This window comes from Chionomys nivalis, chromosome 13 (genome assembly GCF_950005125.1).
Source record: "Chionomys nivalis chromosome 13, mChiNiv1.1, whole genome shotgun sequence".
NCBI lineage: Eukaryota > Metazoa > Chordata > Mammalia > Rodentia > Cricetidae > Chionomys > Chionomys nivalis.
Window position 1 is genome coordinate 23008854 of NC_080098.1, and position 13419 is coordinate 23022272.

Sequence of the window (13419 nt, forward strand, 5' to 3'; positions counted from 1 at the left end):
CCTCTTTCTTCAGGATTATGGCCTATATTATCTGGGGCACCCAGAATTTCATTTTAAAACTAGATCTGCCTGTAAGATAGAACCCTCATGACTATACATCAATGGAAGAAATTAATAAAAGTTATTAACAAATCTAAGCAGTTGTATAGATTTTATATTTTACAGTTGGCAACTGAAAAGATAAATCCAGTCTTGTAGCATGCAATGGTGGACTGCAGGAACCCTGGGAGGCTGAGGCAAAAGAATTGTCATGAGTTTGAGGCAAGCCAAGGTTGCAATAAATATCCAGGTAAGCCAGGGCCATATAGCAATATACTGTCTTCAATTAAAGTAAATATATAAATAAATGAAGAAAAATATAACTGCTCTGATTCTTTCTCTATTCTGCTTCTGCCTGTTTGGAGCATTACCATGAAGTATCAATGAAGAGCTTAGAAATTGCACATAATCATAGTGCTCATCTTAACAGTTCCTAAGAAAATATGAATACATAGGACATGCTTAGCATGTTCTATGGTAAAGAATAGGAATGGAGAGTTATTAACATACACAACAAAAGTTTCCAAACCTTGGCCTATCTTTCCAGACTCGATCTAGAATCTACAGTTGGCTTTTCCTATGGCCTTCTGTAAGGCAGTGCTTTATATTTTATTGAGACCTGGTTTTAGATGTGATCTCCTAGAAGACCAAATGCACCCTGGATTTCCAGCTGTTGTTACCATTTTACACATGCTGTAATTTCTTATCTTTGCCTTCAGCACTATAGAGTCTTTCCGACCTCTGCTTCGGGTCTAGACTTCCCCTCTCTAACTCACTGGGACTGTCCCACAGTAGAAGGCAGCACAGTTTCTCCCCTAAAGATTCAAACTCTTATTTTCAGTCTTGTCTTGCTCTCTCTTGCCCACAGTGGTGTGCCCTGTGCCCCTGGTTCCTAATTAGTCATTTGAAATCTTCCCCAGTTTCAAGAACACTTTTAACTGGAACTGAAATTTCAGAAGCTACTTTTCCTCTTTCTTTCTTTCTTTCTTTCTTTCTTTCTTTCTTTCTTTCTTTCTTTCTTCTTTCTTTCTTTCTTTCTTTCTTTCTTTCTTTCTTTCTTTCTTTCTTTCTTTCTTTCTTACATGGTACTGTGACTTTTGTCAGGTCTTGATTTGAAACCATCCAGCTTGACTAAGTAGTTACTAATCTGTTTGGTTTTCATTTAACCCTCCCCCTTTCCCCATGTGCTCATTACTGTGGTTTATATTCAGCTTCTGATGATAGCTAACCATTTTTGTGAAGCCTAGAGCATAATAGGTATTAAAAGCTCAAGCCTTCTGATGCATCTGCTATTTGTTTTCCCTCCCTTCTAATTAGTGGGTCTACATTCCCCTTTGTCTTGTTCCTAATGTATTTGTGAAATATTGTCTGGCTGCCCTTTGTTTCTCTTGCTAGCTGCATCTCATATTGTGCACTCGCTTTCCGGCTACTGTTCCCATATTCTGCATGCCCTATTCTCTTACCCTTGCCTTTAGCACTGTGCCCTCATTTTCCCTTTGCATATCATTTCATCCCGGCAGCTTCAAGTGCAGCGTGGGTTTTGCTCTCCATAAAATGACTAGCAGGAAGAAGGCTTGAGGACATGCACTGGGGGAATAGGAATATTTTGGCTCTTCAAGTGCTTGCATAAAACATTCCAATGTTTGCTGGAAAAATGTTTATCTACACCTACCCAATAGCCTGAAAAGCTTGCCATGATGGTAGGTCCCAAATGGTCTGGGTATTCTCAGCTATGTTGGTGAGACTCACAGGTTCTGAAATTATTCTAAACTGAGACGGGACTTGATTAGTCTATTCTGGTTGTTGTTGGGGAAGATGCAGTGAGATTCAGTAGCTCCAGTTTCCAAGAAGAGAGTTGAGTACTCTCAGAGTACTCTTTGCCTTTCTTATTGCTGGGACCAAATGCTTGACAGGAGGCAATTTGAAGGAGGAAGAGTTCATTGGTTAATTTGCTTTGTTTGTTTCTGATTTGCCTTTCAATTTTAGGGTATATGATCCTTCAAGGCAGGGAAGGCAGGGCAGCAGGAGAGTGGGGTGGTTTAGTTGGATTACGTCTGCAGTCTGGAAGGAGAGAGGACAGGAAGTGGGGTCACCCTAAGGAACCTCAAGGTCTGTTCCTAGCAGTCTGCTCTCTTCAAGTAGGTCTCAGGATCACTGCCAGCTTGGGTCTGAATGCTCTAACACAGGAAATTATGGAGTCAGTAATTGTGATGAATGTAGGTTTCTTTGGTTGGTAACAGATAGGGGTCTGAGGGCAACCACACTTCTACTCCAATGAACCAGCCAGAGGATCTAAACTCCTCTAAACTCCCTTGGACTGTAGGACCATCTCTGCTTCCTTGTGAATAGCTAGGCAGGCAGAGCCTCTTTCATGCATCCTCATCCCCTGTTTATCTCTTGGACGGTACTTTTTGGTTCAGAGTAAGAGAGGGCAGTTTTAAGCAGGTTTGACTTACCGTTCTCATTAGTCTTTAAACCCGGGGCAAGCCTTGGGTTCTGGCTCAGCTCAGCATCTGGGAGGTAGCCTATTTATAAGCAGAACACCCTGAAATTGTTCATCTGTGAGAAGGCCTTTGTGAGGAAAATGGTAGCTGACAGGAACATTCTAGGCATTCTTTAATTTTCAGCACTTTGCTTCCATGGGATACATCTGTCAGGACTGTTTCTTTTTTCTTTTCTACCCACTGGTGAGTCAAATTAACTGTTGACTTGTGAAGTTCCAAAGTTTCTGTAATGTTAACCTAAATGGTAATAATATAGATGCATCTTACACGCTATGAGAAATGCTGTCAGAAAGGATGTCATGGGTCATTTCAATTCTGAAAATTTGGATGCGTTCACTCTCTGAATTTATCTTCCTGCTTTAGCCCTAATATTAGGTGACAGTAATTTACATAAAAGATTTTTCCCAAGCATTCCTACATCTGAATTGTAATCAGACTTCTGAGTTAGAGCTGTCAAAAAAAAAAAAACCAGTTCCTTCCAGAGTTCAAACCAAGATCTCCTTTAAGTACACAAAGATCAGGCCCCCAGATAATCACAGAAAATGTCAGTGATGGCTCTGAGGCTTTAACAAATTCTTAGCTTTCGTGATAACTTCTGTCTTTAGCTTGTCATTTAGTCAAAGCAGTAAAATCCATGCTATATTGTCCCTGAATTGGTGTCCTCCTCAGTTTACCTTGTGTTGTCATGATATGTTGTTATGCTATGTTATGTTATGCCTGTTATTCGTCCCCTTCCTTACTGAACTCTTGACAAATATTTGTCTATTTGGAATTTTGTGTTATTTGCTCTTCTGCCCAGCACCTAGCAACAGATACAACATTTGTATGTATAAAATTATTACTATTTTACAATGTGTGTTTGTGTATGTGTTTGTATGTTTGTGTAAATGTGGATACAAGCATGCTATGGTGCTCAGATGGAGGTTAGAAGCTAACCTGGGATGTTGATCCTTGGCATCCCCCTCATTCTAGACATAGTCTCATGTTTATCACAGTTTCTGTCAGGCTAACTGGCCTGTGAGCTTCTGGGAACTCTCTGTCTTCATCTTTGAGCTTGCTGTGGGACCACTGTGATTACAGATATTCACACTAGGCATCCGGCCTTTGTATGAGTACTGGGCTAGGAGTTCAAGTCCTCCCACGTGCCAGTGCTTTCTCACAAAGCCATCTCCCTAACCCAAGAACTGATGTTTTAAGTTGTCTTGCAGTTAAACTGTTTTCCTTCCTTTGCAGCCTGATTCACCCATTTGTTGATCCTTAGGGGTGGCCTCCTGTTTTTCTAATATGAAGCCATTTATCTCTTACCATTTTATGCTGCAGTGCACCTACTTTGATGTTCATTAGAAGAAAATAAATGCTAATATTAAGTGCAAACATTAGCTTCTTTCAGATTCTATGCATCAGCACTTAGTGCTTAATTAAAGATTTTACTGAATCTCCATTAGTGTTTTATAGCCCAAGATAATAGGAGAGAATTTTTACTCCTACAGTATTGGATCTCAAAGAAAAAGCACAAAAAAAAAAAAAAAAACAAGTAAAACAAACAAACAACCCTAAATAAACTCAAGGGTATATCCATGAGCTGTCCAGAGTCCTGAAAGGATAAGCAACTTGTCTATCACAGAGTGGGAAAGCAGTAAAACCAAACAGTACCTCATGCTATCTATTATATAGTTAATTCCCTATATCATGCTTTCCTATTCAGTCAGCTACAAGGGTTAAAGAATGCTCAATGTTTATCTTAGGGTCTTTTTAGATCTAACATTAGGCCAGTAGAGAACAAAGTATCCCACTTTCATATGTACTCACAGTAGTCTCAATTAGAATAGAAAGAAAGACAAAGAACAAGATGGAACAAGGGGGGTAAGCCCCACTGGAGGGGGGGGTAATAGAGAGTGGGCTGTGTGCCATTCATTGCTCTGAAGCCACCTGGTCTCCTTGTGACATAAAGGAGATGCTATGCTTGGTTGAAATGTCCAAACAGTTGGGTGGGTTTCAAAGAGATGGTAGGTGGTTATGACATGGTTTGTTGCTTTTTCATTGGCAATGAAATCCAATGGTGCCAGTGAGGCCATTGTGCTCATACAAGAACCTGGCAAGCCCAGGTGTGGGAGGCTGGAAAGCTGGGAAAGGAAATGCCATTTTATGAAGGCTTTTCTAGCACATTAACCATATAATTCCTCAGCAGGATTGCTGGCTTTCTGCAAAATGCAAACGTCTCCCACACAATTGCCATAGTGGGGTTGTTTTTGGAAAAGCGTCAGAGCTCTTTTTGAGTGAACATCAAGGGGGCCTCTCTGAACTAGGCAGGACCACACTCCCACTGCTACTGCCTTTGCCTACCCTTGAGCACTGTCCATCTCAACTGCTTCCTCGAACCGAGCTAATTTTATAAGACAACTTGACATTAACTCTGGTTGATGTCTTCAATGCACTTGACTAAGGCATCAAAGCTTCAGCTGTAAAATATGAGTTTGGGTGTCAGTCAGAACTTCAGGAGAGAGTCAAGTATCAAAACATCAAATTTCCTATTTCATTGGTTGAGGTGACCAAAGATAAGGTGGTCCATCGCTCACAACCTTCCTGATTCATTCTTTTTTCCTCCCTCCTTCTTTTCTCCCTCCCTACTTCCTCACTCCTTCCTTTCTTCCTTCATTTTATTGTATTCTCCTTTATTGCCACAAATTCTTATGGAAGGCAAACATGGCAAATGGGCAAAAGTGTTAGCCCTGAGGTCAGACAGCCTGAGTTTGGCTCAAAGATGCTATCATTTCTAACCTATCAAGGCAGGTCTGCATTACAAATACCTAGAATAATGCCTTCTCACAGTGCGTGTAAGGGGTCTAAATGAAATAAATGGCAGAGCAAACAGTCAATTAATGTCATATATAATTATGCTGCTGGCTCTCCCTTCAAGGGGGGGGGATATGAACTAATTTACTAACAGTTGTCTCCATGATTATTCCAGTAGCTCCAGTGTTCATCACTGAAGGAAGGCAAGATGGAAATCATGGAGGGTCTTTGCAAGTATGCAGATGCCTGTTGTGTGGGGGAGATGAAGAGAAAAAGGAACTGTGCGGGTCAGGCCTGCTCAGACAGGGTGAATGACTATACCAGGTGGAGAGTGAGAGAAAACAAGAGACAAGCAATGTGTACAAGAATCAGGGAGGGTCTCTCCACCCTCCCGAACCCCAGAAGAGGTCCGGGCGTGGGTAGAGAGCACAGTTCAGTGGGGGCGATTTTTTTTTCTTCATTACAAAAGCAATGAGGCTGAATGTTTATTTTCTGCCATCTTCTTTCTGCAGATCTATGGGAATAATTTACAGAAGACCCCTGAGAGTAAGTAAGCTTACAATTCCTTTGCCAGTAAAATGAGAAAAGCCAGCTCTCAGTAAATTCTGAATTCCACCATGGATGTTGCAGAAGCAGAACTAAAAACAGCTGCATTCTCTCCCTGCTGCCGGATCGACTGTAATTTGCGCTGCTCCCCTCACTCCTAGCACACAGCAATCAGTGCTCAGAAGTGAAGGGTTTTAAGATGATGAATGTTTTATTTCTTAAAATAAACAGTAGCAATTTAGAAACACAGTTATGTATTTTACATTTATTTTTTATATAGTAAAAATATATTGGAAACTTCCTTACTGTCAAAAATTCTTACACGCACTTGTCAAAAATATCAACATGACAAGCCAGTATAGAATTCAGATTTAAATAATTGACTCTGTGAAACTTCTGATTGTTTGGCTTGCACTGACCCAATGATGCAGATTCCCCATTCCTGCCTAAGTATTTTAAAGCTCTCACATTTAATAGCTATGCATTCTAATAGTTAAGACTATACCAAAATGTGAATATTTTCAACACTTTGCTTTTGATTTCCTCTCTCCCTTCCTCTCTTCTTTCCTCTCTCCCTTCTTCCCCCACTCATTATTTTCCCATTCCCTTCCTCCCTTCCTTTGTGTATCCTTTGTTTCTGGTGACAGATTACTGCCATGTACTCAAGTTTAGACTTGAACTTGTCATCCTTCTGCCTCAGCTTCCAAAACCCTGGATCTCCAACTGTGCAACACTATGTCAGTGACTTCTGTAGCTGTCATAAAATATCATGAGCCAATACAATGTATAGAATAGTTTGTTTTGGCTTATGGTTCCAGAGGGCTAGATTTCCATAAGAGTGGAGAAGGCATAGCTGCAGGAGCAGGAAGTTGAGTGGTCACATCTCAACCACATGCAGGAATATGAGAGAGCAAACTGCAAAGGGGATAAGAAGGCTATAGATTTTCAATATCAACTCCAGTAGCTTACTCCATCCAGCAAAAATCAATACGCTAAGTTTCATGATCTCTGAAAGAGCGCAGTCACCTGGGGACCAAGTCACTCAGACACATGAGTTTATAGGAGATATTTCTCATTTAATCCATAATGACAATCATGCCTAAATAACTTTTATGCTCACCTGACAGAACTCCTTGGAGGAGGAGAATTATCCAGCTGATAACTTGCCCACACTGCCTTTCCGTGTCTGTACTGCATTCACATATTCTCGGCAGAGCTGCTATCATTACCATCTATGTACTCCTAGGCCTGTGCCTGTTACGACATACCATTATTTCATTGGTTTTATTGTCATATTTATGATTTCAGTGTCAAGCATGACATCATCATGCTAGAATGATTCTCCATTTCAGAGATGCACAAAGAGAATAAGAACAGTACAATGGTGTTCTCTTCAGCACACGTATACTGAAATTGGAACAATATAGAGATCCTGCACAAGGATGACACAGAAGTTCAGGAAGCATTTCATATTATCATACAATGTGCATCTCAGCACCCACATTTCATAGGAGATCAGTATTGTGACTGATCAAAGTTCAAAGAGTAGGCTGGGGAGATAGCTTGGTAAATGTTTACCATGTGATATGAGGATCTGAGTTCAATGTCCAGAACCTATCTAGCAGCACGGGGGTTCTGTCTTGTTATCTCCATACTGAGTAGGCAGAAATAGGTAGATTATTAACCCACTCGCTGGCTCAACAGAAACAGCAAGTGAGAGAAACATACTGTCCCAGAAGCACAAGGTAGACAGCATCCTGTGAATGACGTCTGATGCTAACCTCTGACTTCTAGAAATCACACAGACACACACAGACACACAGACACATACAAACACACACACCACGAGGCTGGGGGGGGGGATTTCAAAGAATGATGAAGTGGCATATACAGGAGGCTCGAGTCTCCAGTCTCCAGTTTCTGACTGCAAATCTTTCCCACTTAGCTTGTCTGCCACTGTGACCTTGAGGGGTTCTTTATTCTCTCTGAGCTACATCTCCACTCCTTGCTTAAGTGAAGTTAACACTGATAATAACAGAGCATTCGTGAGGCACAGTAAGACAGGAGGCTCAAAACAAATCCTTGAGTTCAGATCAACCTTTTTACTTCCTCAAGGTCATTTGATTTTTTTTTTTGTGCCAAATTGAATCACATTTGCTTTTCCTAATTATTAAATATAAATGCTCAACTACCCTGTATGAGCTTTTGAAAATCACGGTGGAAGAGATTCTGGTGTTAAATGAATGAACTTTAGTCAAAACAATGAAGACAACAATGACATGACTCCAGCGGAGGATCACAAAGGAGTTTTCATACTTAGCATAGCTGCCTGATTTCATGAATCCTCTCAAGAGGTGAATGCCAGCTTCGTTGCTCATCTAGAATCAACTGTGAGCATTGGCATGATGTTTATAAAATAAAGTATATGCCATTGTAGAGTTCTCATACCTACAGACAGCCCTTGGGGAGGGGTATTCACTTACCCCAGACCTCTTTCCTTAACAGCATTTTCATTTTAATTTGTTTATTTTTTATTTTATTTTATTTTATTTTTTACCATACTTTTTTTTCCTTTTGTATTTTCAGATTTCTTTTCAATTTAAATGCTATAGGCAAAGCAGCTTGGTTCTTGGTGCTATTATGTATTTACATAACCTGTTATATAATTCCTCATTTGTCATAAATGTTAATTAGCTGTGCTTTGCAAGTCACACAGAGGTTATTCTGATTTCGCTGATGAGAAAATTAGGGGTAAGATTGATTGGGAGCAACAATTTGAATCATACTACATAGTGACCCCATAGCATTTCAGGAGTTGGCGTCCATGCTTTGAGTTCCATGGTTTGGGGCTTAATTGACAGATCTAGTCACTCTAATTGGTTTCTTTGAAGAAGGAACTGGGAAACGCGCATTACCAATACACTTCTCTCCATTTACCAACTATATTAGAACTTCCTTTGTTGGTGATCCACAGCCCCACCCTCCTCCCTTCCAGGTCTCACCTTGTCTCTCTATGTGTTTTGTGTATTGTGTGTAACATATATAATTGTTAGTGGGGGTGTCTGTACACATGTGTGGGTAGGTGTTCATGCACATGTATGTCATGCAGAAGCCAGAAGTTTGCAGTAGATGTCTTTTCTAGATGCCACCCACCTTCCATGGTTAAATTTTGAGCCAGGGTCTCTCAGGAAACATAAGGCTCATCAATTCAGGTGGCTCTTGGGCCAGTGGGCTTCAGAAGTGTGCCCACGTGAACCCCCTCAGCACTGAGACTTCAGGCACAGCGGCACTCTCTGCTTTACCTAAGCTTTCTTGAGCAGGAACTTTCCTCAACTTGGTCATGTTCTACTTTGTGCTGGTTACTTCCTGAACTTTTATGTTCCTGTGTGAGGAGGTCATGTCTACTATTTTCATGCACTTTAAGCTTCACTTCAATTGTGCAGAGCCTGAGATGCTCTCAGTAGCTATCATTTACATCGAAAAGGTTGTTTAGTTTAGGGAGTTAGGTCAGTCAGTAAAGTGCTTGCTTTGCAAGCATGAGGACATTGGTTTGATCTCCAGAGTCCAGATGAAAACAAACAAACAAATGAATTCATGGTTTGGTTGCAGATGTTTGTAACGCTGGCCCTTGGGGTAGAGATAGGCAGATTTCTGAAGCTTGCTGGTGATCCCAGGTCCCAATGAAAGAGAGAGATCCTGCATCAAAACAAAACAAAACTAACCTAAACTAAGCAAACCTAAACGTGGATGACACCTGAGTTTGTACGTCTTGCCCTCACATGCATACACATCATGTGACCTGAGCAAATATGCTGGAGCACAGACACACACAGACACATGCGCGCACACACACACACAATACATCAACACATACCCAAGAAAATATAGTTGGCCAAGTGGTTTATCAGCTATCAATAGGTAAGCTGTGAACTTGCCCATTTTAACAATAAATTCTATGAATGGATTATAGATAACAGTAGTCTAGGGTCAGTTCTTTCTGGAAACATCCCCATTTCCATTAATCTGAGGTGAGTTCCTTATTTCATGCTAGAACACATGAAATTTAAAACTTTATTTTTACATATATTCCCTGAGAATCCCAGGATAATATCATCCAAAGTTCTCAAAGTTCTGTGTGCCTAACAAAGAATATGAACACACTTGTCAGCAATCCATCAGGAGTGGATAGCTCAGGGGTGTTTGCACAGGCAATGCCTGATGGCAGAGCTGCTGGCAAGAGAAGGGATCTAGATTTTATTCACATATATTACTTTTGTTCCTTCTTTGGCTTCAGTGTAGAGTGTGGTGGGGTCTATAGCAAAGTGGATTCTGAGAGCTCATGTTTTTATACAGTAAGTCTTTACATAATGTCAGCACTTGATGGTGGGTGCACAGACTTAGCTGTTCATTTCTGTCATTTGTACTTATATTGTGCACAGACAGCTTTGCTAAAGGTATGTTGAAGCTACGTGATTCTCATATTGCCTTTACTTTTTGGTGTTATTTTTTCTTATAATTTATACTGGGCAAAGAAGGACTATTTTTTCAATTGATCAAAGTAGTTGCTCTTATGGATTGATGGACTCTTTTAGAAGTTTTTAAATGAAGGGTAAAGGAAGGGAGGTTGAAGAGGCAGCCTAGTCATTGAAAGGTTGCCATTTAAGAATGACCTGAGTTTGATCCCCAGCACCTATGTGAAAAAAACTGGGTAAGTCATGTGCACCTATATTCCCAGTACTGGGGAAGTAGAGATAGGAGGAACCCTGAGGCTTGCTGGCCTTCTAGTCTTGTAGAATTAGCAAGCTTCAGGTCCAATGAGATATCCTGTCTCAAAAAACAAGGTGTGGATCAGTTGAGGAAGACTCCAGAAATTGACCTTTGGCCCCATATGCACACAAAGAGCACAGACACAGACATGTGTACATATGTATACACACAAAAGAAGAAAGTAAAAGAAAAAGAAAGAAAGTCTTCCAATCCAGCAAGACTACCATATCAAGCAAAAAAAACTATTTTTTTCCACCAAATCAGACCCAATGGGAACTGAGGGAAGGCTGATCTCTGGTGAACCTTGTCCCTTGTTCTTGGATTATTAGATTAAAGATGGTATTACTTTTTTAGCTTGTGAACAAATTCAAGAGAAAAAACTCAAACCAGACCACAGCAAACCAAAATACCTCTAAAACTAACAACACAAATACCTCCAAAGCCCTATTCACTGTTATAAGAATTTGATCTAGTAGCCAAGCTTGAATTGTTTAATGACTCTGGTTATTACCATTGCATGTAACTCAGAACAGTAAAGGAACAATAAAGAGATTTAACCACATCCGGAAAACAAACACCTTCACACTGTTCTTAATGATGTTAGATGAATCACCAAATTGAAGGATCTGATGTTAGGCAACAGGAAGCTTCTTATGGAGGAGTAGGCTAAAACCATCTCAAGGGTATTTCTTTTTAGCCCTGGGATGCTGGCCAGAGTGTTGCTATGGCCACCAGGAAGGACTTATAGATGAATTTTCAATATTTTAATGCTAAAGGAAATTCAAAAAAGGAACTGAAGAGATGACCATGTTGAGCAGGAGGGGAAGAGCACCCCCAAAGAACAGAAACCAAATGACTAATGGATTCTATGAACCTCGAGGGGCTCCCAGGTGCCCAGGGTGATGTCCCCAGTTAGTTCCTTGGGCAGCTGAGGATAGGGAACCTGAAATGGCCCTATCCTATAGCCATTCTGATGAATATCTTGCATATCACCATAAAACCTTCATCTGGTGATGGATGGAGATAGAGACAGAGACCCACATTGGAGCACCGGAATGAGCTCCCAAGGTCCCAATGAGGAGCAGAAGGAGGGAGAACATGAGCAAGGAAGTCAGGACCACGAGGGGTGCACCCTCCCACTGAGACAGTGGGGCTGATCTATTGGGAGCTCACCAAGGCCAGCTGGACTAGGTTTGAAAAAGCATGGGATAAAACTGGACTCTCTGAACATGGCAGACAATGAGGGCTGATGAGAAGCCAAGGACAATGGCACAGGGTTTTGATCCTACTTCATGTTCTGGCTTTGTGGGAGCCTTGCCAGTTTGCATGCTCACCTTCCTAGACCTGGATGGAGGGGGGAGGACCTTGGACTTTCCACAGGGCAGGGAACCCTGACTGCTCTTCGAACTGGAGAGGGAGTGGGAGAGGAGTGGGGGAGGGGGGAGAGGAGTGGGAGGAGGGGAAGGGAAATGGGAGGCTGGGAGGAGGTAGAAAATTTTTTTTTCAATAAAAAGAAAAGAATTCCCAGAGGTATCCATACTGGTCATTTTTGAATGGGTAAAGTCTTGTGCTAAATATGAAGAGGTGTTTAGCACAGGGGTCACATTTTTCTATTGTTAAGAACTGGTGATATTTGGTATAATACATTCCAATTTGTTACCCTAGATGTGATCAGCAGCACAAATATTTACAGAGTTCCTTCTTTAGACAGAAATTGAAGCAAACAAGTTTTTGATCACAGAAAATTTTGTAAGTTCCTTGTTGCACTTTACCCTGAAGTAAGACACTGGTCAGTTCCTCATTTTTAAAGTTATTTTTTTAAAGGAAAATGAGAGTAACTTTTTTCTGGTTTCTGTGGTACTTCAGAAATACACTGATTGTGACATCCTGGCAATGGTTCACTTCAACACATACCTACTGAAGGTTGGACATTCAGTCTCATACTAATTCTTCAGGGAGAAGTCAGGGAGATTTTCCTGCATACTAAAGTGTCTTCATGTGCTAGGAAAGGAGAATCTGTGATGTAAATCATGAGCCCCCATAAAGCCAGCAATGAGAGTAACAAGCACATTGCCAACTATGGAAAGTGGCTCTCTTCGATTTATTCACATGGTTCTTACAAGCTTTAGAGGGTATATCATCCATATTTTATAGTTAAGGAAACTGAGGCACAGATAGAGTGGAAGAGCCTGCTTGAAATCTCCTGGCAGAGCCAGCATTGAGCTAGCCTAGAAAGGGAATATAGGAGACAGCTGCAGGGGTGGTAGTGATATTGTCTGGACATTCTGTCCCTCTACAGGAGATTCCTCCTTCATCATGTGAACTATCCAACTATCCTCATAGCCTGCTCTTTTCCTTTTGAACTTTTTCTTTCTTGAGGTTTATTCTACAAACAACACAGAAATGTCATGTGTGCGTGTGTGTGTGTGCGCGCGCATGTGTGTGTGTGATGCATTAATTAAAGTGAAGCATAGCACAGGACTCTAGTTCCCAACCCTTGTATTACTTCCTGTGTAATACAGAACCTAATATGGATATACTCCCAGGCCTGTAGAGTGTCAGCATTCTGCTTCAACCACCCCTGGAAGTTCATGTCCCTGCTCACCCAGTGCTTACACCGCCCTTTCCATTCCCAGAACACCCAGGCTTTCTCTCCACTCAGGTCTTCTGCGTGTTCACTTTTATCCCTCCTCCTGCTCTTACCCTGACTGTTTGCACTGTGTCCTTCCTCTTTCATTCAGATTTCTGCTCAGACACCTTCTGTTTTGAC

The 13419-nt window shown here is 41.2% G+C and overlaps 1 protein-coding gene and 1 pseudogene across 2 annotated transcripts in view; one reads left to right on the forward strand and one right to left on the reverse strand.

Annotated features, from left to right (window-relative positions):
* Celf2 (CUGBP Elav-like family member 2) overlaps positions 1 to 13419 on the reverse strand; it is an 826738-nt gene that overhangs the window by 771385 nt on the left and 41934 nt on the right. The gene's annotated exons all lie outside the window — the stretch shown is intronic.
* Positions 7267 to 7359, forward strand: LOC130886312 (U6 spliceosomal RNA; annotated as a pseudogene).